The sequence below is a fragment of the Rhinopithecus roxellana genome, chromosome 4, assembly GCF_007565055.1.
Source record: "Rhinopithecus roxellana isolate Shanxi Qingling chromosome 4, ASM756505v1, whole genome shotgun sequence".
Taxonomy (NCBI): Eukaryota; Metazoa; Chordata; class Mammalia; order Primates; family Cercopithecidae; genus Rhinopithecus; species Rhinopithecus roxellana.
In genome coordinates, this window is record NC_044552.1 from 95,790,262 (window position 1) to 95,815,893 (window position 25,632).

Consider the following 25,632-nt stretch of genomic DNA (forward strand, 5'->3'; position numbering starts at 1 on the left):
AGTGATAAAGCATTTTTAATTAAGGTATTTACATTTTTAGACATAATGCTATTGCACATGTAATAGACTACAGGATAGTGTAAATATAACTTTTCTATACACTGGGAAACCAAAAATGTGACTCACTTTATTACAATATTCACTTTCTTGTGGTGGTTTGGAACTGAATTCAAAATATCTTTGAGGTCTGTCTGTATATACATGAAGAAGGTACAGTCATAATAGAAAAGACAGAACACTCAATCTACTGATGAAAGGAGATCGAGAAATAGTCATGCATTGCTTAAAGACAATGCTACATTCTGAGAAATAAATCATTAGGCAATCTGTCATTGTGCAAACACCATAGAGTGTACTTAAACCTAGATGGTATAGCCTATACACCTAGGCTATATGGTATAGCCTATTGCTCCTACGCTACAAATCTCTACAGCATGTGACTGCAATAAATACTGTAGGCAACTGTAACACAGTAGTAAGCATTTGTGTATCTAAACATATTAAGCTTTGAAGAAGTACAGCAGAAATATAATTAAAACATTCAAAAATGAAACACCTACGTAGAGCACTTACAATGAATGGAGCTTGCGGGACTGGAAGTTGCTCTGCATGACTGAGTGAGTAGTGAGTGAACGTGAAGGCCTAGGACATTACTGTCCACTACTGCAGACTTTACAAACATCATACACTTAACCTACACCAAGTTTATTTTAAAAATCTTTCTTTAATAATCGATTAAACTGAGGTTAATTTAACTTTTTCACTTTATAAACTTTCATTTTATAAACTTTTGACTCTTTCGTAATAACATTTAAATTAAAACACAAACACATTGCACAACTGTACAAAAGTATTTTCTTGATGTCCTTATTCTATAAGCTTTTTACGATTTAATTTTTTAAAATATTCTTTCCCTTTTTAAACTTTTTTGTTAAAAACTAACACACAAACATACACATTATTCTAGGCCTACCAGAATCAGAATCCTCAATGTCTCTGTTTACCACCTCCACATCTTGTCCCACTAGAAGGTTTTTGAGAGCAATAACATACATGGAGCTGTCATCTCCTATGATAACAATGACCTCTTCTGGAACACCTCCTGAAGAATCTGCCTGAGTATGTTTTACAGTTAACTTATTTGTAATAAGTAGATAGAATATATTCTAAAATAACACTGAAAAGTATAATATAGTAAATAGATAAACTAACAGCACAGTCATTCATTATTAATATCAAATAGTATGCACTATATATAATTGTATGTGTTATACTGTTATATGACTGGCAGTGCAGTAGGTTTGTTTACAAGAGCATCACCACAACTGTGTGAATAATGCATTGTGCTATGACATTACGACGGCTGTGGCAACACTGTGCAATAGGAAATTTTCAGCCCCATTACAATCTAATGGGGATCATGGCTGTATGTGTGGTCTGACATTGACTGAAATGTCCTTATACGGTAGATGACTGTACGTTAATGTGTATTTTTGGCCATGCTATTGGGTCTTCTGAGCCTGGCACAAAAATGTTTGCTAGTACTTATTGGTTGAGAGCAGGCTTCAGGGTTAAGAGTGCCCATGTTCAAATCCTGGCTCTGACCCTTTCTAAACTGGGCATGAATTGACTTGCTCATCTCTAAACTGGAGATAACTATAGTATGCGTTAAATAGCATAGTACATGTAAAGTCGTACATTAAAAGGTGTGAAAGGACTATCAACTATTAATTTTATTCTTATTATTGATCTTTCTCCTTACATATACACCTAAAGTATACAGATATCCAGAACAGTATTGCTGTCTAAATAAGAATAAATTAGAAAATTTTGAAAACATCTTACAGATTATGGGGTTCTTTAAAGAAACCGAAAAGCTTCAGTGGCTCAAGGGTTTATTATTTGTGGAACTCATTTTCCTGAGTACTCCAAATCTGTCCTACTTTACACTCTCATATATGGTATTCTCCTAATCACACACGTTGTTAACAACAGAAAAGCAACCCATGTTTCTTTAGTGTCATTTAATAAAATTAAACCAATCAATCAATAAATCTCATCTTCAGTTGTATATTACTTTGCAAGCCAGCAGATTGCCATTGTGAAGTGAGTCCTGGGACTGTGCTGAGTACATGGTCCCTTCAGGTTACATCATCCCACTTCTCCCATAAAGCCTAGAACGTGGTGAAATACTTTTATTAACTATACTTCTGGTCAGGGAAAGAGAGAATAAATGCTTTTCCTTTGCGGGTATGATGAGCACTTTTGAATTACTACCTTATGAACACTGATAATGCAGTGGCTCATGAGCTCATCTTATTTGGTCCCTTGTTTAGGTTGTATCTCAGAGCTATTTAGTTGCTATGGTGACAGCAACAATGAAAGCTGATTGGAAGAAGATAACATCTTATTTGGGACATTTTCAGTTGAAAGGAGAGAGTACATTCTATGCTTTCCTATTAGACAAGATATTGGGTTACATCCATGTTGATCAGCAGGTCTCACTTTTCTTTTCGGTATAGATTGTTTCTGTATCTTACTTTATGACTAAACTCTCTAAAACTTGACTTGGGATTTCATCAGCTTGAAGTAACCTAATCTCCATCCAATGGGATTTTTCTGAATATAGTTGTTCAGCATATATAAGAGAAGAAATACTCAATTTAATATCAAAGAGCCAACTTCAGAATTTCAAGCAATGTATAATATACCTTTTTCATTGATAGAATTATTTAATAAGAATCCATTAACAGTCAGGAAACTATAGGAACTTCAGCTATAAGCAAATTATGAGGGCTTATTTCCTTTTAATTCTCTGATCCCAGCTGGAACAAGGTGTGATTGAAGAATGGTTTAATTGTTCATAGACATCTGTCTTTGGAGTCTATTGAAAAATAATATCCTGGGCATAATATGGCCTACAGAATTTTTGACATTTTTATATCTTTCACAATCAAGGCATTGTCAAAAGTCAGGTAGTGAAATCCCTAAAAACTTATGGATACATTTAGAGTAGAAGGGAATAAAAACCTGGTAATACATCAATATGCACAGCTGGAAAGCAGATGTTCAATTGAATGATCTCAGTACTTAGGAAAAGCTATTAAACCTGTTACTTACTCAAATGAGAAATTCCCATAATTTATTGTTCTTATATTTGACTTACTTCTTTTTGCTCCTTTAAATTAACTTTGGATTATTATTTCTATTATTATTGTTGTTGTTGAATCCAATTACCATGGAAGTTTGACTCCATGCAATACAGTACATGAGTGCTAAGAAATGCCCAAGGCTGCTGTCAATCAAATTAACCGGTGAATTACGAGTTGTTTACTGTACTGGAAAATGAAGTGATAAATGCATGCCAGCCAGTAAAATGTGACATTTAGTACTGGATATACCGACTTTTTAAATTCATCTAAACAGTGTGTGTGCCAAAACACAGCTTTAACTGGACTTTCATTATCAAAGGAAGCATATAACATGCAGCTCTTTAAGTACTGATGACTATGTAGTTCAAAACTCCCACAGCCTGTGCATGTGGGAGGGGAGCTAACTTGCTTCCATCTAGCCAGTTTTTGTTCTTTTTATGATTACTGATCAATCACTATAAGCTTCCACATTCTCCTTTGATTCAATCAAATTATTTGAATGAATCATGGCTATCTTATAATACTACTAATTTAGTGAACCTTAAAGACAGGATACTTCACAGAGGTTTTTATCGTCTTTGCAAAAATTAAGACTGTGTCTTGATGGCATTATTTAATGTTGCACAGTAACTTTAAGTTCAAATTGCATGACTTCTTAGCCTGTGGTTTACTAATAGGATTTATTTAAGGGTCATATTGGAGGGCAAAACTACCCTGTAGTACTAGAAATACTTAATGAGATGCCCAAAGGAGCTGGCAAAAATATTCCAGTTCTGAAAGTACCACTGCATCTCTCTTCCAGAGGGAGAGAGATCCTTTTTCTCATAGTTTCCTATTAAAAACAAAAATTAAATGCTTGTGAATTGGTGCTCTATGAGTCTAGCTATGCCATCTCCCAGAACACATAATTAGATAATTACATTTTAGACAAAAGAGTACTATAGTAATTCACAGTACAAATTCCAGCTAGGGAATAGAAATTGATACATGAAATATGTATCAATACAAATATAAGTACGTGCATATGTGTTCTATTCAGGCTTGAGCTATTAAGGGCCATTAAAAACACTGGAGCAAATAGCTCTTGGGGATTAAGCTGTAAGAGCTCTCTTTATAATCACAAGGCAGCTAATCCCTGCTCACCTATTTGAATGCTTAGCCTCCCCAATATACATTAAACTATTAGATTTTACTTGTGACGTTTCATGAGCATGCAAATATTGGCAAAAATGCCATCCCCCAAAGATCTTGGGATGCTTTCAGATTTAATAAACCTGGAGGTAAAAAATACAGCTTGGATTAGATAATTTTTGAAAAGATTCATTCTACTTTAAATTCATTCACTCATTTATACCAGCTACCTTGCCATCTACCTTCAACTTCCATCTCATAATTTCTCTTTCACATCCTTTTCCCAATGAAAGCTGCAGAACCAGGTTCTGAGAAACACTCTCTAATTTTTCATGACCCTCATCTGTGCATCCCCTTATACAGCCTTCTGCCATTTGGTTTATTCCACAGCAGGACCTGTGCATCTAATTTTTCTGCTAAAATACAATGGTCCAGCAAAACCCCCACAAGGATGCCACCCTGTCTGCTGTGACCGGGATCAGCGATAGTAATAAATGACCGTCATGGTCCTGCTGAGTCGGGAGCTGAAACATTCTTGAGCCTTTCATTTCAGGTGTTTCCTATATACACACATACACAATTGGTATAAATGTGATAAGTACCATAAGCATTAGAGACTGAGACCCCTGTTTTTCTATTATATAAATTTCAAAGAGAAATGCTTCTGATCATCTTCCCCATCTTTCCAATTATAGTGACTTCTTGTGAGCAATTGTATAATTAGTTACACCTGTACAAATCTCAAGAAGGTAAATGGGTATAACTTTAGTATCATTGATTATATTGTCTCTAAACTCGTGACTCAAATTCTCTATTATTGTATCTTTGTGCTAAAACAAAAACTCAACCAGAAGCATATTCTTCTCTTATTCCCTTTCCCCTTCCTTATTCTTACTCTTAATTCCTAGAGAAGATGTTCAACATTTTCTGATTCTCCAAGTAGTATTTTCTCTTACTCGTAAAACAATGAAAAACACATTTCATTGTAGGTATAAATACATTTCATATGTACAGATATATGTGTTCATGTATATACATATAGCTTCATATAGGTCCATATTCATATACATGACACTGTTCTTCTGTATGTGCCTTAGGAAGCTACTTAAATTATGAGTTTTGCACTGATGAAGGACCACTATAGACACTGATAAGGGAAGCCCTTGTCAAATCCTGTTTTATAGGCCCTCCAGTGTCACATATCAATAGGAAATAAATGTATTAAAGATTACAGATGCCCCTACTACTCAGGATCAAACGGTCGGCACTGGCAACAGCATAACCTGTGATTCATGACTAAGGGCTTTCAGACTCCAAGGATACGCTGTTGTACTTCTTTTGCCCTATTTCTTCCAAACAAAAGGTGACCATGTTGTAATGTCATGAAGGCTCATGGCTTCTATTGCCGCCCAATTTAGAGATGGACAGTATTTCAAATGGTAGGGAGAATTGGAGCCGCAGATGTGCTTACCTAAGAAAATTTAAATTAATTAACTTGTCAAATCCTTCTCTCAGATAGCAGGAATGCAAGAGATTTTATCATGACAAGGTATTGTTTCCCAGTGGTGCTGAGTGTCCATTTTCTTGCTTCTATTCACATTCCAATTCATGGTTCCAGAACACTAAACAATTAGCACATCATGCACATGGCAGCTGAGAAACATTTTGCAATGTTAAACAATTCTTGTGAGTCTTGAATTTGTATATATGTTGGTGTCGATTTAACAAGCATGCATTGTGAGACCACTTTCTTACAATGTCAGCTAGTGGAATGTGCTAGAACTGTAAATAGTTTCATGTTTTATGAACATATTATAGCAATGTAATTAATTTAATAAAAATTAAAGTTTTTCTTTTATTTTTTCTCTTTTTTTTGGAGACGGAGTCTCGCTCTGCGGCCCAGGCTGGAGTGCAGTGGTGCAACCTTGGCTCACTGCAACCTCTGCCTCCTGGGTTCAAGCCATTCTCCTGCCTCAGCCTCTCTAGTAGCTGGGATTACAGGTGCCAGCCACCACCTTTTTTTTTTTTTTTTGTATTTTTAGTAGAGGTGGGGTTTCACCATGTTGGCCAGGCTGGTCTCAAACTCCTGACCTCGTGATCAGCCCACCTCGACCTTCCAAAGTGTTGGGATTACAGGCATAAGCCACCTAAAATTTGGTATTGGTATTCGGTAATTACAATTTACATTTTGCATAGATAAATTCTGAATATTTAAGAGAAAACTTATTGAAAATAGTTTTTGATTTATTACATTTACTTTAATTTACATTATTGATAGACATATTCAAAATTTATACATTTGGAATAAAATTTTATTTTCTTGTTAATTTTTTAGACCATTACTACCAATAGAACGCTAATTTACTAAAGCCTTTATTATATCAAGATTATTATTTTGCTGAAATAAAGACAAGAAAATTTCCTGACATTGTTATGTAAACACTACAGCTAAATCACATTTTTCTGATATTGTCATTATGAAGATATATTTATCAAAGTAGAAAGATAAAACACTCTGATTTATACATTGTCACCATTTAGACATAGGATATTTACACTTCTGGTTTTTTTGTTTCTAAAGAATTGTCTATGTACTCTATGATTTTTCAAACTGTCTTCAAAGTCATTTTGAAAACAAGTGCTCAACGTTTTGGGGGGGAATTTTTATTGATTAGTGGCCGTAAAATCACTCACCACACTTCTGGTAAACTGCCATTTGAAGAGGCGTGAAAAAGTTCTGTAGTGTCCCCTGAGTGTTCTCGGTTAATCCACTACAAATGATTGAACCTTCAGAATCCTCCAGGACATGTAGTCAGATAAGACTGTAACTGATTTGAAGAAATCCTTAATTGCAGAAATCATCAAGCCTTGGTGAGTCTCAGGATCTCCAAAAACACCAGAATGTGGATTTTGGTGAAAGGTGGAAGATTGTAGAGATGGAAATGTGGGCAGGCTGGGAAGATAAGAGGCAGTGACAAGCTAGAAGGGGTATGTTTACAAGTTTTCTAGGATCAACTTTTTGTTTCACAGATGTAATTATTTTGTTTGCCTATGTTGTGCTCCTGGCTGCATAGCATTAGTCTGTCTTCTGTCATTGCTGGTGGGTCTCCCGAGGGGTGTAAATATTACAGGCTGGTAGTTGATCTGTTACTACTGAGCAGATAAAGATCATTGTAAACTGCTGGGTAAATGTGAGACAGAAACCTAAAGATTATTAGTTTATTAAACAATCGAGAAACAGTGATAGTTGTTAAAGGGAACAGATGCATTTCAAATGTATAATTATTTCACATTGAAATAGTTATTTTGTATTTGTGACATTTCATTCACTCATTATACCTCAACATCAAGTCATTTTAAGTTAAAACATGCATGTCTAGAAATGAACATCTAGTAATAAGAATAGTAATAAGAATCACCAAATGCAGCATGATTTTTGCTGATTTAATATAATAATGATAACTCAGAGTCCTACAATTTGTGTAGATTTTAAAATTTCTCCTTAATGCAGACTGCTATAGTTGAGTTGGAATATTTGTCTGTGAGAAATAAAGCACACTCATCTGTGAGTTATAAGGTTTGCTTTGTTTTGTTTTCAAAAAAGCTTACTTAATCTTCAGATAAGGGCAATATTCTACAAAATTATAGATATATTCTAGTATATAAGAATAAAGTTGTATCTTATTTCTCAAAGGAAAACGTTAAAGCATTAAAATATGATCTTTATCAGATTTTGTATGTGTAATTAGGGGCTTAGACAAAAATCCAAGGAGAGTGACAAATACATTATTTGTACTTCATTTCCTGCCACTACACTCATCTCTTTCTTCAAATGACCTTATTCATCTGCAGTAGCAAATATTATGGTCCTTTTCAAGGTTATTCTCAGAAGTACAGTTTTCATTTAATATGATGTAAATTTATCCTCAAATTTATTTCTTCCTAAAAAAATCTGCAATATCATTATCTTCAAGGTTAAGGAACTTAATTAGCGAGATGGGTGTGGCAGAATGAGCAGAGGAAAAATGATAAACATTTTTTTCATGTTAAGTAGAATTACGATTTGTATAATTTAGTGGTACCTAATCTACATAACCTGAAATGTTTGCAGAAAGTTTGATTCTTAACTTGCCTACATAAAAATATTGTTAGGGACATGTTAGGCAAGGTGTACAGAAATAGACTTCTGACCTTTCCCCTCCCAAATGAATCTCTGCAGTTTTCCAAGACTGAGTATATTTTTTTAACTATTGATAAAAGGCTTTCTTCATTGTAGACCAATATTTATGTCCTCAGTTACACTAATAGATAGCTTTTTCATTTCAAACACTTAATTTTTTTTCTTTTTTACAAAGAAAAATATATATTAAAATAGGCTGAAATACTCATCCCAAGATATTGACAGGTCTTATATAGAAAATATTTACATGTTATATAGTTGTTGGTTCTATTAAATATAACTTGCCATTAGGCTTGCATATTCTTTTAAATGTGTCATTAAATGTTTGGGTTTACTTTAGTTAGCTTCATATTATTTATTCTGTAATAAATGTTTAGTTCTTCTACAAATACTTTTCATTCATAAAGTCATAAGTAGAAAGAAAGGAGGGGGAAGGGAAGAAGTTAGAAAGCAAAGGAAGGAAGGAAAGAAGGAAGGAAGAAGGGAGGGAGGAAGGGAGGGAGGAAGGAAGGAAGAAGGGAGGGAGGGAGGGAGGAAGGAAGGAAGGAAGGAAGGAAGGAAGGAAGGAAGGAAGGAAGGAAGGAAGGAAGGAAGGAAGGAAAGAAGGAAGGAAAGAAGAAAGGAAGGAAGAAAGGAAAGGAAGAAAACTTCAGGGACTATTAAGTATATGAATGTGAACCAAGAGGACTAAAATTGCATTTGCAGTCAAAATTCTGAAGCTCATACTAGCAGATCTAGGAAGTAATGTTTCACACAGAACACTGCCTGAATCCAATCTATTTCCTCTGGATTTGTCACATAACATATAATTACATCAGTTTGCCTATTTGCCATCAGTCTCTCTAATTAGCACAACGTGACGGATGGTTGGTTATAGCTTAAAACATGCCACAGTGCTTTTACTTGATTGCCAGGACATCATCTACTTTTCTAACTATCCTGTCTTGCAGACTAAGACATAGAAATATCTACATTTTAAAGCTTCTTCACGTCATGTTTTATTGCCCTTTATTATTGTGACCCCCCCAAAAATAATGCTGTAATTTCTTAGAACTTTAGTGTTTGTAAAATAATCTTTTTTAACATTCGTAACATTACTTAAAAATTTTTAGAAATATATTTTATTTTCTAAAATATATAAAAAGACTACATGTGAATTCACATAGCAGTTATTCTAATTATTATTCTTTTCAATGAAGTATATTAAAATGTTTTTCATTAGTTATTTTATGAATCTCAACAATACTCAAGTGATACATGTTGGTATTATTGCAAATTCCATTACAAAGAAAATAATAAAGCAGACTGCTTGACTTATACAATAAGTCAGTCAGTATTGGCATTGGAAGTAGAGAGAAATCTGTTACTAGAACTATAGCAATAAAAAATTTTACACCATTAATCTAATCATGACGTTGGACCAAACATAACAATATAATCCAGGCCTCTGCCAATCTTCCAGATTATTGTACACAGATGGAGGATACTGGACTTGTTAAAAACTTAAGACTAAAATGAGTGGGATTATTTCTAACAGTACTTATAGATGTGATTTCTAAATATAGTTGTGTTTCATACATATTGATGTATAAATACATATTATTTATATATTTATACATATAGGCGTATGTGATTTATACATATAGATGTGCTAAGCCACTATGCTGCCGAAGTTGAAATCCACTTACGATAATGTTTTTCACACATCTGGCAATATAAATTGCATTAAGAATTTCAACAATGTGCTCTAACTTACTTTTATTTACGTATTTGCTCTATAGTAAATATGTTTAACACTATCTTCTGAATATGAAGGACCAGCAGCAATTTGTAGTTTTCTTTGGAAGCATATCTGTGTTCTCAGCATAATATAGCTTGATAAAAACTTTTAGAACTGTTTCTCAAAACATAAACCACTTCTAGAGGAAGAATTTGACTTCAGCAAATTTAACAACCACTTCAAAATAGCTATTAAAATCATAGTAAAACATACAGTAATGTTATTCCTTAATATTTTATGTGGTTTTCAATCCAGTGTTAAGAAACATCTTTTGTTTGTTTGCTTGTTTGTGTTTTCCAGAGCTGGGATCTTGCTCTGTCACCTATACTAGAGTACAGTGGTGTTATCAGAGCTCACTGCAGCCATGAACTCCTGGGCTCAAGTGATCCTCCTGCCTCAGCCTCTGAAGTAGCTGGGATTACTGGCGCACATCACATTACCCAGCTAAGTTTTTAAATTTTCTTAGAGATGGAGTATTTCTATGTTGTGTCTAATTGTGGCCTCAAGCAATCCTCCCAATTCAGCTCCCCGAATAATTGGGATTACAGACGTGAGCCACCATGCTTGGCTCAGGAAATATTTCTATAAAACCTGTACAGACATTTTTAGTAAAGAAAATAAGGCAAAGCCTTTCAAAAATTAAAAGAACATATTTCTATGAAACAATTCAAAGTGAATTTATATTTGATTTTTGTAACCCACAAATTTTCAGAACCTATTGGGTCCATTTAGTCTGATATGTAACATATTCTAAAACCCTGAAACTCGTTGTTGTCTAGGTAATTTTTTTTTCCCAAAAATGTGTGTAATGAAACTATGTTACCATTTACTATTTGTCAAAAGGTGCAGGGAACACTGCATTAAACTGTAGAAACTTGGATACGATAATGAAAATCAAATACCCCCAAAACTACCATGGTATGCAGCATATTCCAAATATTTTGATCTCTAAATTTTTTTTCACAAAACATACATATAAACCCTTTACACACAGATAACACTATACAGAATGATTATATATAAATAAATACCAATGAGGAATGACTGGTTGGTTATTTATATTCTTCCAATTGTTATTTTATTATTTTTAAATATTTAAATCATTGCTTTTTCCATCTTACTTTTGTAACATTATTATATAGTTTCATGTTATAAATGGAATATTAATATTTTATAAATGTGTTTATCCTCAAAACAAAATTATCCTAATGATACTTACTTTAGTAAATACTGTATGCAAACAATAAAATTTTAAAAATGATTTCAATTTAACATTCTATATTTTGCCCAAAGCAATCCAGATGATTTTCTGAGTTATTTAAAATCTAACAAATAAATATGTATTCTTCATAAAGGATTGACCTACAAAAATAAAGCTGATATTTTTTGAACATAGAAACATTGACATAAAAAAACTAGGTGAAATACATATATCAAACTATTTATAATGTATGTTGCTTAATGTTAAAAAAAAAACAAAACTTCTACTCATTTTTTCTTTGAAAAGCGTTTGTTTATCATCCATTAAGTGCCAAGCAACAAATTAAGGACACTATGACAAATGTGATAGGCCATCTACTTGCTCTCACAGATTTTACGTATCTGATAGCAAAGATACAAATAATTAAGTAATAATTTCTGAATTAGAGTAATACAGAGTTAGAAAAATGTAGATGAATTTGTCAGCTTTTATAAACCATCGTTTTCTACCTTTTTTCAACTATATAAAGCAAGTCATATTATTGCTCATTAAACTTAATTATTTTACATATATTGAAATTTAATTTACCAAAGGTTTCAGTCGGATGCTAGTTGTGTAATTTTTAGTGATTTTTTCCCTACTCTATTAAAGGTGCTACTTCTTCTACATTTGGAGAAAATGTTTTAAGGTCAAACATAAGAGAAAGCGTTAGGAGACTGTTTTCTTAAAAAAATAGCTAAAATTTTGATGAGCATAGAAGAAAGCCAGGTGGAATGGTATTCTGCTGTTTCATTAAGCCACTTAGTGTTGTCAGTAATAATGATCTCACTTATCTCATGAGATTTTTAATGGAAATTTAAGTAAATAGTAAGTAGGTAAGAGTACTTTGCAAAGCAAATATTACTATGAAAGCAGCAGGTATTTTTATTTTTAGAATTTTAACATATAAGCATTTTGTCTACAGAAATAAAATGATGAAAAGATCGTGGCAATCCAATATATATTACAACACTTAATTTGTAAAAAATATTCGCATAGATAATGCTTTGTATTTCCCCACTCTCTTTGGTATATGGTAGGTTGTGAAATGACAAAATTATTTGAAATTCCTTCATCAAGGGGTAGAGATACTCCTTGAATTTAAGTTGGCTTTGTGCATTGTTTTGGTGGAAAAGATGTACAAGTGCTGAACCTAGTCACTAAGAAGCTTTGCATTCTTGCTACACCATTCCATGTGTACAAACAAGCACAAGGTAACCTGCTAGATACTAGGAGGCTATGTGGAGGATGACAAGACATTCAAGCCAACTGTAAACCAGACCTCCGCTGACCTGGCAGCAGTAATAAGTAATAAACGTATTACTTGTAATACATTTCCCAAAGAAAACAAAAAATTGACTGTTGTTTCTAAGTCACTAAGTGCCAACTCATACAGAGTACTTTAAAAAAACCAAAGTATTCATTTTATAAAACCTGGATGTTTCCACCCATAGCTCACTAGGAACAAACTCACTGAATTAATAAAAAAAAAAAAAAAAAAATGAGACCCACTTATCTTTTCTACAAAAAGATTTATGAATGTGATTCATGCCCAGTTGGAAAGATTTTAAGGGTGCTTATAAATAAGTTACATTTTAATGAAGCGTGGGGCATAGTATATGCTTTAAAGTTTTTGACTAGTTAGAAACATCAACCTTAATATTCGGATCCCGCTGTAACACCTAAACTGCAACATCCTCAATTTAAAGGGAGCATATGTGGAGTGAAGTATCAGGAAGAGAGTGCAGAGGGAAAGCTTCAAGTGATGAAAGTTTATGCTGAGTAAACCATTGTAAGGAAAGGTAAATAATAAACTACTCTAATTTTCTTTTCTACTCATTGGTCAACTGTTTGGTAGATCAATTTACATATTGTCTCTAGACAGCACTTAAATTACATTTTAAAATCAAATATTTAACTTTACTGCCAAATTTCAAGTTTTTCTACAATTCCTAATATTTATAAAAAGGAAACAGAAAGACATAGCAAATATAATTGGAAAAGTTAATACCTATTTTTCCTCCATTCCAGAGGTAAACGTTTAGCCTCAGTGAAGTCCACTGACATGCAGCTAAGTGTACAGGCATGTCTGTCCTGACACTTCAGAAAATGGCCCAGAAAGAACTGGATCAAGCATGAGTGTTTATGATCACAAAGGTAATAACAGCTAAAACAAGGAATGTTTTGAAGAGTAACTGGCATGCTAAGGATAAAATATATCAAGCAAGAGCTCTTTACTACTACTGAAGAAGTATATTCATGTCTTGCCAATTCTTATGTAAGAGTTAAAAAGCTATGTAGAGACAAAGGTGTGAAGAGGAATTCACACCCATACTTTCTTACTTTATATTTTATACAGTGTTCACCCTCAAAGATGACAAACACAGCTGATGAAAAATTAATACAAAGGTTGAATTGTGAGGCCAGGAAGTTAAAAGAAGCGGGTATCTTTGAATAAGATATTTTCATCCTCAAATCAAGTCTACCAGGCACATCAAGAATATTTGATATCAGCAACCTAATTTTGCATTTTCGAATAAACTTTGTAGTTATATTACTTGTAATACGTTTTCCAAAGAAGAAAACTAAACACTGTCAAATGGTAAGATAATAATAATAAAAGCTAAAATCCTAATGTTTAAACTACATTGTGAATATCTATATAAGAAAACATGTTTGAACATGTATTTATTTGGTTAGCATTTTCCTATGGAAGTGTATACATTGTTCATATTATGGAGAAATCTCACAGGAAAAACCCCACAATTCTCTTGGTTTTAACCTCCTTATACAGAAATTTAGATTTATATTTTTCTCTTGATTAAAATTATTTTCCCTCAGAATTCAAATTACATATATTTTCACAACTAAAATACTGACTCACATTTCTACTTTTTCCCCTTATAATTTATATTTCAGCAGGTTGAGCAATTGGAATGGTAACTGCTCAATGCAGTCCTCCTGCTGAAATGAGGTTCCTGCTGAAAGAGCCGGGTAGTACACCAACCACTCACTTTGTCAGTTCACATTTTTACCAGAATAATCGCCACAAGTCAATGAGAAACTGCTAAAACTACTAATGCCTTCTCCCAAACAAGAAAATTAATTTCCAAAATGCAAAAGACCTATTTCAAAAGATAAAATTACCACACTAAATATGTTAGAGAATAAAAACACAAGCCACATTTAAAACCACTTTAAAAATAGCCATATTCATGGTGAACATCAAGTATCCTTGCTATAAATATAAAAAATCTTCATGATAATGAATTATAAATGGAAAGGGGTTAATTTTTTGAAAAAGCAAGCCTAATAAAAACATAACTATTCAAAATTATTCAATATGTATTCTGTATAAAATAATCTTTTAAACTATTTTTTGCAATAGGAAAATTTGAAAATCAGACCCTAACCAAATGTTCAAAGTTAGCATGACTAATAGTGGGACAACTTGAAATTATGCAGCTCATAAAGCAATGCAATATAATGTATACACAATGATGTTTAATGTGAATCTAATTAAGCACTCAGACTTAACTTCTGGTTAACAAGATATATAGGGGATAAAGAAACAAATTAAACAGCACGATGAGAAAATAATCAGATAAAACCCAAACATAGTGCATTCCACAAAATAAAAAGGTTTAGGCTGTCCAAAAGATAATATTATGAGAAAAATAAAAAGATAGTTGCAAAGGAGAAATTTAAAGACATTTAAGGAACAAGACAATCTAATGCAATGTGTGAAGTTATCCAAGTTTAGGCTGACATATGTAGGCTAAATGGGTTTGGATAATAGAGGACATTAAGGAGTCACTGTTAATTTTTCTAAATTTGCTAATGGCATTTTGGTTTTCTAGAGAAATGTATTTTTTGGAGACGCATGCTGGAACATTCAAAAGTACCATGGTTAGAATGTATTTGTCCCTCAACATTCATGGCCTGAGACTCAATGTTACAGTATAAAAAGATGGGGCCTTTAGGATGATTAAATCAGGAGGGCTTTACTCATCATGAATGAATTAGTATCCTTATAAAAAAGGCCTTGAGGGAACTAGCTACGCCCTATTTGTTCTTCCAGCTCTTCTGCTCGGTGAGATGAAAGTGTTCATCTTCTCCAGAGAACGCAAGAAGACCTCACCTTGCAAGCAGAGACCAGGCCCTCCCCAGACATTGAGCTTGGTGGCACTTGGATTTTGGACTTCCAGCCTCCAAAATCGTAAGAAATAAATTAGTGTTATTTACACATTACCCAGTCTCAGGCATTTTGTTGTAGCAACAGAAACAGACTAAGACAAGGAGTATTGTAAGTCTGTAACATACTTAGGTAGAGTATGTGTGCGTGTGTGTGTGTGAGTATGCATTTATATTTTCCAAAATGTTAACTATTGATGAATCTAGATGGAGAATGTATAGGTATTTGCTGTAACATTTTGTCAGCTTTGCTTTTGTTTGAAGATGTTTATAAAACATGTTTAGAAACAAGTATTATATATACATATATATACAAACACATATATGTATACATATACAGGTGAGTGAATATTAATTTCAAAAACATTGCCAAATTAAACAAATAGTGCCATTTTTATTTATTTATTTGTTTTTATTATTTTTATTTATTTATTTATTTTGAGACGAAGTCTCGCTCTGTCGCCCAGGCTGGAGTGCTGTGGCCGGATCTCAGCTCACTGCAAGCTCCGCCTCCCGGGTTTACGCCATTCTCCTGCCTCAGCCTCCAGAGTAGCTGGGACTACAGGCACCCGCCACCTCGCCCGGCTAGTTTTTTGTATTTTTTTAGTAGAGATGGGGCTTCACCGTGTTCGCCAGGATGGTCTCGATCTCCTGACCTTGTGATCTGCCCGTCTCGGCCTCCCAAAGTGCTGGGATTACAGGCTTGAGCCACCGCGCCCGGCCCATTTTTATTTTAAAGCAAAAATAATGAAGAAACTGCATAATATCCTATGAGGTGTTGGCCTTGAATCTACAGCCATGTTGTTAAGTATCCCAGTTCTATTGTCTCTAACTTTCCTCATTACTCTGGTGTTGGTATTGCTCTCTGTGCTGAGATATTCCCACTTACTTTTGCCTTCTTCTGAGATGCTGGTAGGATAGTTAATATTTCCTTTAGTGTAATGAAGCAAATCATCTTCCAGAATCATTTGATTTCATACTTACTTCAAAATACTCCAATTTCTAGGTTCCTTTCCAAAGGAAAAACAACGGCTACGAATTGAACACAGTTGTCTACATCACTCAGAAGGAATATGTCCCTACTGGAAATCAACAAACTTTATTTATAAGACTAGTTGTGCTTTTGGATCACTTTAATCCTTACAACCCAATCAAATCTGGATTACCTAATGAAATTGATTATATTTGAAAACTTATTGTGGAATTCTGGTGAAACACTCCCCCTTTCTTCCTTTCTGCTCCAAGCATTTATTGAGCACGTACTATGTCTCAGGCATGGTATTAAGAGCCTGATATCAAACTGAAATATTGAGTTATTTATTGATTATTGTCTCATCTTTCTCCTCCTTCTCTACTCTTCTTTCTGGACTAGTCATTGACCTGCTCAAGTAACACATCTCTCCAGCCTAATTTTAAGTAATCACCTTCCTTTATTACTGTTATGGAAATAAAATACTTCAAGAAACAGAAGCTTTGGGAGGCCAAGGTGGGCGGATCACTTGAGGCCAAGAGTTCAAGACCAGCCTGGCCAACATGGTGAAACCATGTCTCTGTTAAAAATACAAAAATTAGCCTGGTGTGGTGACTCAGCATCTGTAATCCCAGCTACTCTGGAGGCCTAGGCATGCAGGAGAATCACTTGAACATGGGAGGCAAAGGCTTCAGTGAGCTGAGATCAAACCACTGCTCTCCAGCCTGGGAAACACAGTAAGAGTTTGTCATAAAATAAAATAAAATAAAATAAAATAAAAGGAAATTTTCCTTTACTGCATTTAACAATAAAATGACAAGAAAACAGGTAATACTCTCTGCTCCCATCAAGAATTAACAGCATGTGCCTTACTCCTCAGGCTTTGAGAGAGGGCTGAAAAGGAAGGACTCTTCATGTGGCATGGGGTGTAACCAACAACTGTGTGAGCAAGCCCTGGATGGACTGAGAGTCCTGTGCCATTGAAAAGTGGGCAGGCAGACCTTTCGTTTCTGCTCCACAGCATGTATGTGAATAACTAATGTAGCAGGTGTGCTTGGCTGACTAACCAACAGGCGTGACTTCCCTTGTTTCTCGATAACAGAAGTTCAGTTCTGCATTAGACCTCCATGTGCTTTATGGGGAGATAGTTCCCTCCCCAGACCTATTGACTGTATTATGATTAATCAAAGCCAATTACTGTAATCCCATTCCCTTTACCAATAATTGATTTTGGCAAGGGCATAAGGAGAAAATATAATCAATGATTCTGTAACAGATATCTTCTGAGGGACTGCTGGGCAAGGTTTTCCTCATGGAGAAAATATATGCGATGAAATTAACATTCTTATTTTTCTGCCTTGGATGTCATTGTGGTACCTGAAACTGAGACAGACAACTCCTAACCATAAGGAACACACCCCTGAGGGCAAGTCCACGTATTTAGAGAGAAGAACAGGAAGATGGAATTTATGTAGTTTCTTGATATCCCTGAACTGTTGAATTAACCAAACTTAGAATTACCCTACCTCCAGAATCATTAATGTGAAATAATATTTTTTTCTTATTTAATCCATCTGAGTCAAGGTTTGTTGTTTGGTTATAAAAGTACCTTAACTGATCTAACTAAGTGAAGGAGGTGAAAAACATTTTGCAGCTCAAAAATTTGTGTCTTAGGACTTAAACATAGTGAAGTAATCTGCTGTAGACCACGTAAAAAAAAGGAAGTAGTTGGAAAGAAAACAAGACCCATATGTTAGGTCAAAAAAAGACTAAGTGGACTGATCAGTTAGTGAATCCGTATGGGGAGATAGAGCTGAGCAGAAAATCACGGTGTCAATAGCGGATGTTACTCTGCCAAACTTGAGATCATGTAAAGCACCATGGCTGCCAAGGTGAGATAATGAGGCACCAAGATATAGGAAGATGTTAAGATATTCTCATATGTAGGTGACACTTAGTTGCATGGGGAAGCAGGCAGATGCTTACCATTTGAGACCTCAGATCACAAGAAGCAAGTCCTCAGTTATCCAACCAGAGCTCAGGTAGGCTTGCAGTCTATACAGGGGGCACAGGGATTAGATAAACAGGTAAAACCTCTGGGTTGGAAGTGAGGCTTAGAAACTCAGTTAATTTGATAATACAGAAGGACGAATTCTGATTTGGGGACAACACAAGTTGTTAAATGTCTTCCTTTGAAATGTGATAGGAAGGATGAGCAGAAAATCATAGGTATAACATGTGAAAGGTCAGTTATGCTGGGGTGTTCACCCACATTTTGAAGAATGAGGGATAAAGATCAATACACAAGATGAATGAGGAGATATTATTTACCTGGGCTATGATTAGGAAATGGACATTGTAGTACCATACTGTGCTGGAGATGATAGACACAGTATTCAAAAATGTGGCTGGAGGGGTAGTGGGGCCTTTTTTGATCATGTCTGAAACACATCAGAAGGTGTCTGGCTGTCAGGAAGTGAAGAGACTGAAAGAAAGACAGCAATCCTGGAGCTGAGTCCATCTCTTCGCAACAGAGGAAGTTATTTCTATTCTCACAATAAGGCAAAACTACGTCAAGCCTCATAGTCCCATCCAAGTGCTCTCTATGAGATCCAGAGGATCAGCCCAGTTACTTTCCTAAAAGTCACAGCAGTATTGCAAATGTCTGTATACTTTACTGGCAGCAGTAGATATTGGGTTCATTTGATAATAAAAGGGACAGAGGAAACAATGCAGAAGCTCCACAAACATCAATGAACCACTAAGTTCGTGCTTTAGAGGCTGAGGGGGACGTAGTATTGATGGCATGTGGGGGTGGCATATCATCTTTGCTTGTGTAGATTCAGAGCTCAGTCAAGACGACTTGCAACTGTGTTGGGAAGACCTGGATGGGGCGGGTGCGGGGTGGGGTCAGTGGAGGTAGCGGTGAGGAGCTGAAACAGACAAAAGCTGGGTAAAGGGAGCTGCCACCATGCCTGGTGCACTTTTCATCCTGAGTTCCTAGCAGATTGTCTGGCACACAGCAGGTGTTCAATAAATGATTCAATTAATCGAGGACATTTGGTAGCATGTGATGATCTAAGAGTAATATTTCACAAAAAGAAGTCCAAGTTGATTGCTGTGTTCCACAAGCTGACCTTAAGTTTCTTGGCCACTGTATCTTCAACATTTTAAACTGGCCATATTTCTTATTTTATGAAATGAAATAAATGCTAATGTGCTAGCAAAGGAACGTAAACAAGTGTTGTTAGACAAATTCAATGTGACTAAAAAGGAACTGTAGCAGGTGGATGCAAGTGAGCCCAATTAAGATATATTTGCTTTTGTGCCACAGACTCTATGCTTTTCCAAATAGAACTGGTAGATGCTAAGCAAATGGGGACTATTTTTGACTCATACTTTTTTTTAATCTGTGGGAAATATATTTTCTCATCGATATTTTATGCTGTTCTCTGCTCAAACTTTGCTTTTGTGATGCTTCCTTTAAAGACTTTTTGTTCTTTCTCATTTTGCGCCATTGTTTATGGTGAATTTGTTGTTGTTGTTTTTGCATTTACATTCCACAGAGAAATGGTACTAAAACAGCATAAAATCCCAGAACTGCATCAGGATAAAAGAGGTGATTTATAAACACATAATAGTCGTTTTTGATACTTTTCATCATTAGTCAAGCTGAGAGAACAAATTGGAATTTGAGCTTCTGGTGGGCTTTCTGAAGGGATCCTCAGATAAATGTAGCCAAAGATAAAAGATAATTCCAATTAAAAGATAATGGATATTATGCACAATTACTGGCTGTGGCCAAGTCAAAACCCTTTGAAATTAAATGTCTTTGTGTAAGAAACTACAGTGTTAAATAAAATAATCAACAGGAATTTATTTCTACTTTCTTTGCTAAATCTACTCACGGGCTCATTCCCTATTGTGGTAGGAGGTTAAAATTCTGTTAAAATAAAAGGAAACAAAACTTCCCAAGCTAGAATAAAGGCTAGAAGTTCAACTGACATAGTATTAACCTTTTCGCATAATATCATTGATTGCATTTATGTCTATTTAATTTTGATTGTTCAGAATCCCAAACCAGAAGCCTTCTGCATAGTACATAGCATTTCACCCTGATGACAATTCCTCTGTAAATTTTCCATGTGCACTTTACCTTAACTAAATATCTCATGTATTGGGAATTATGACAAAATATGCTATGGAAGAAATGATGGGGTTACCACTTTAAATGATATGCTATCATACACCAGTTCACAGGCCAATACCTGAGACTCACAGAATTGTGGCAAAGAGAGGAGAGCAAAATTAGAATGATAAAATGAGTAAAACAAGTGTACCATTAATTCAGGCAAAATCAATACAGTCTAATAACTTGCTGATATGAATGTGACCAGTGGAGATCTTAAGAAAACAATTTTAAAACTGTCTTTCTTCCTTGATAGCATGTTGAACATCTGATGTTACAAATGATAAAATGGGCTCCTGTAATTTCATGGGAAATTTATTTTAGCGTACAGTTTCACCAAAAAAAAAAAAAGCAAAAGCAGAAATATGTAGATGAAATAGAGTCAGAGATTGTCATGAGTTATCACCTCATGCTTGATTCAACTTGAAATCTCACAATCTTCTCAGTCTTCAAGGCAACTTAATCATTTGTCCCATGGATCTTCTCTACTTATCAGGTGAACAATTTTATCCCTGTGATTCTGTGGCTAGTAGCTGCAGTTTAGCAAAAGTTGTCACCATAGAAAAATAAGTCAGATCACTTAGCATCTTATTTTCTTCCACTATTAGGGCCCTGATGAGTCAGGTAAATAATATGAGGGGCTGCTATGTGGCAGTATGCCTATTAATTTCGTTTCATTGTTTTTGTTCAGTCTCTCAATTTCAAAACACATGGAATGGGAGGGAAGATTTGAAATTAGAGCTGGCTATCAAGACACCCCCCAAATTGAGCTTGGGGGACATTTTGGGACAGGGTACAATAGAGCCCCTAATGTTTATTGCTCCCACTGCAAAGAATACAATTAAGGCTCCTTAATGTTTATTGCTCCAGCTCTAAAAGAATACCATTAAGTCAGACATATCACCTGATGGCATCCTCATCAAGCCACACTCCGTTAGCACAGATGGGACATTATGTAACACAAAGAGAGCAAGAGAGCAGGACTGCTCACCAGGCTGCATTTGGAAAATCGTGTCAGGAACCTTTCTTTAAACAAATCCAATAACATGATAATGTGGCAGCCTACCACCCCCTCCACCACCATCCTGTACACTCCGTGGCAACCTGAATAGAATTGCATTAATATTCATGACTCATAGTCTACAAAACAAAGAAAGAAAGAAAAATGAAGAAGAAGGAGAAGAAAAAAATAAAAAAATCCACCACTCCCTGTATGCGCTGCTGTATTAGTGTGCCTAATGAGAATGAATTAAAACCCAGCTGAGACATGACCCTAAACCTTTTGCTTCCTCTTAACTGTCAATTTGACTTTCCATAACACTGTGATCAACTGCATTCTAAGTGGAAGTTGACACTGGCTCAACTTTCTGCCAATGGAGGTAAAATAGAATGGGAACTGCCTGAAACTCAATGCTGATGTAACCTGGTTCTGCACCATTACCCGTAATCTGTGTCCTCAGCTCTGTGCAGCTCCAATTTCATTTCTTTAATAGCATGGGTTTTGATAAGAATCTTCCTTTCCCTCCCCCTCCCATTGCCAAGTTCCCTTTGTGGTGTCATTGCTAACTTCCCACACAATGCAAGTTCATTTCTCTAAGAAATTCCCATCAGTGGTCTTTAATAGCAGGTTAATGGGCTGTTAAATCTCAATTTTTCCAGAATGATTTTGTTACCAGGAGCCTTCCTCCTATTTCTGGTGTGGTCAATAAGAGGCTTGTTTTAGAGGCACTTAATGCTTCACACACTAAGGGGATTGTGCCCCAAATCAGACCAAACAACAGACACTTTTTATTCCCTTATGATATCAACACCATTTTAGTAGAATGTCTGTGGGTCTATTTGTTATTCCTACATAAATCAATAAAGGCTCTGAAAAACACAAGAAGCTTTGCCAGCTGTGTGCTTACAAATATTAGATGAGAGGGTTCACAGACAGCAGATCATCCATAAGCTGATTCTCAAACCTGTGTTGTCATATGCTTCATGACTTGCTTCATTATCTGCCACTGCTACTTTATGTTGGCTATTTCTTTCTGAACCTCTCATAAACAAAATCCTTAATGATATATAGCTCAAGTGAATTCATTTACCAAAAAAATAAAGTACAGAGCAAGGTTATTTATAAACCAGAAACCCAGGTGCCTTGCTGCAGGATTTCTGTGAAGTGAAACAGCCTGCTGGAGCTTTTCATAATTTCGAAGTTAATAGATGCTATGGATAATTAAAAACTCAACAAAAGCAGATTATAGATTGATTTTCTCTAATGATTTTTCAGAATGGTAGGTAACTATTAGAGCTATGATTATTAGAATGGGTGGCAAATAATAAATGACACAATACAGTACTTTCTATGTGTACACTTCTTGGTTTTATGCTTTTTGCTAATACTTCATTATACTAAAATAATTTATCACACTTTTTTATTGAATGTTTAAAACAAATGTTTTTATATGCCAGTGCTTAACATTTATATTAAGGGACTTACATACAAGTTTTATAGAAGTAATATTATTTTCTTCTACTTGACTACTATACACATATCATCATTTATTTAGGATAAAATGGATGTTCTCATTCTCTAGAAATTTAAAATCTAGTATGAGAAAATTTTACAAGTCACGGATGACTAAAGTATAAAATTAAAACCTCAAAAAAATTTGAGGCATCATTTTCCCCCTTTCATTGTCTTGTTGATAAATGAGGTATTATTTAGGGTCATGCCAATAGTCAGAGAATAGGCAGAAAAGTATGACACAAGCATAACAGAAGATGATTTCTCATTTACATAAGAAATCAAAGCAGGACAATATATTGCATATAGAGATTCAAAGATCTCTGAATGCAAGATGAAGATATTTCTCATCTCATGGATCCACCATCACTTAAGACCTCATCATTTGCATCTATTTTACTGGTGCATATTGCATGCCTGCTTCTTAAAAGCTTTGAAACAGAAATAGCACATATCACTTTCACTCACATTCCATTGGTTAGAACTCAAAAGCAAGGATACAACTAACTGTAAGAAAAGGCAGGAAATAGATCCTAGTTGTGACCTGAAAAAAAAAAAAAAAAATTAATTCTAGTGAAGAGGCTGCTAGTGCTTCCATTTATGGTTAAAATATTGTAAAATTAAAAAACTCTGCTGGATCACCTCTAATTCACCCTCTAAATAGGACTCATTGAAGTAGTAAACTAAGAGTTCTTTAAAAGTGTGAAGACGAGAAATTCCATGAAGAGCAGACCAGGAGTTGAAATCTGAGTGTATAATAGTACAAAAAAAGTATAATACAAAATTTTATTACACACCTTAGGAAGTGAGTACCAGGGAGAAAAAGGAGTAAACAGTGGGGAATATTCAATACTGTGTTGTCTGGATATGAATGGCAGAATGACAATATTGTGTTGTCAGCGAGGGACTTATGGCCTGTTGATCATAAGTAAATAATTAATATGACTGAGAAGTAGCCCCTCACCAGAATCAATCTTAATAATTCCTTTGTAGCAATGTAGTCTTTTTTTAGCATGTGCCTCTAAACTCTTCCACCCTCCACTCCTTCTCCAGTTTCAAAGTCACTTCTACATTTTTAGATATTTATTTTAGCAGCATCCTACTCTTGTTACCAAAATCTGTATTAGTCATATTTCTCCATATATTAATATATATAGAAGATATTTATTGCAGAAATTGGCTCAATGTGATTATGGAGGATATGAAGTCCCACTATTTGCTGTCTGAAAGAGGTAAAACCAGGACAGCTGATGGTGTAATTCAGTTTGAGTCTGAAGGAGACTGAGAATTGGGAGGCTGATGTTATATATCCCAGTCTGAATCCAAAAGCCTGAGAACCCAAACACTGATATCTGCGGGCAGGCAGGCAGAAGATAGACATCTCAGCTCTAGCAGAGTGAGTGAATTCAACTTGCCTTTCCTTTTGCACTATTCGAGCTGGTGGATAGCTGTGGATTATGCCTATCCACATCAGGGAGGACCATATACTTTACTCAGTTTACCAATTCAAATGCTAATTTCTCCTGGGGACAACCTCACAGGTGCACCCAGAAATAATGTTTTCCCAGCAATCTGGGTATTCCTTAGTTCGTGCGAATTGACAAACAAAAATTAACCATCATATCCACAGAAAAGTAATTTTAAGAAGAGATACTGGAAAGTGAGTCATCTTTATTGATGGTCATCATGAGATGTGGTTTTGTCAGTCAGTAACTAGATGGAGATAGAAATCACTGAAAGAGATAACACCACCAACTTGAAATGGCAGAATGCTGACAGACATAAATGTAAACATGGAAGGTCCTAATGGTGGTAAAAGAATGAATCCACCAGGAGAAACTGCTACCACAAATATGGCAGTGGGGAGCAAGAAAAAAAGTTAACCCCACATTTGGATATTTGGGTGAAAAGAATATACTCCAATGGAGATAACTGTGAGGAATGAAGGCTTGTTAGGGGCTATATTTATACACACACACACACACACACACACATATATATATTTTGCCATATTATTGAAAACAGAATTTGGAAATGAAATTTAAAATCTGACAATGAAATTTAGAACTCATTTCATATTCCTGTTGACCAAGGTAGTGAACAAAATAATAAGTGCAGGATAAACATTTTAAGTTAAATGTAAGAGACCATGTCTTAACCCATTTATCTAAGAACTCGCAAAATGAAACTTACTAATTGGGATGGCATTGCCTTAAGAGAGGAAGATGGCCGGGCACGGTGGCTCACACCTATAATCCCAGCACTTTGGGAGGACGAGGCAGGA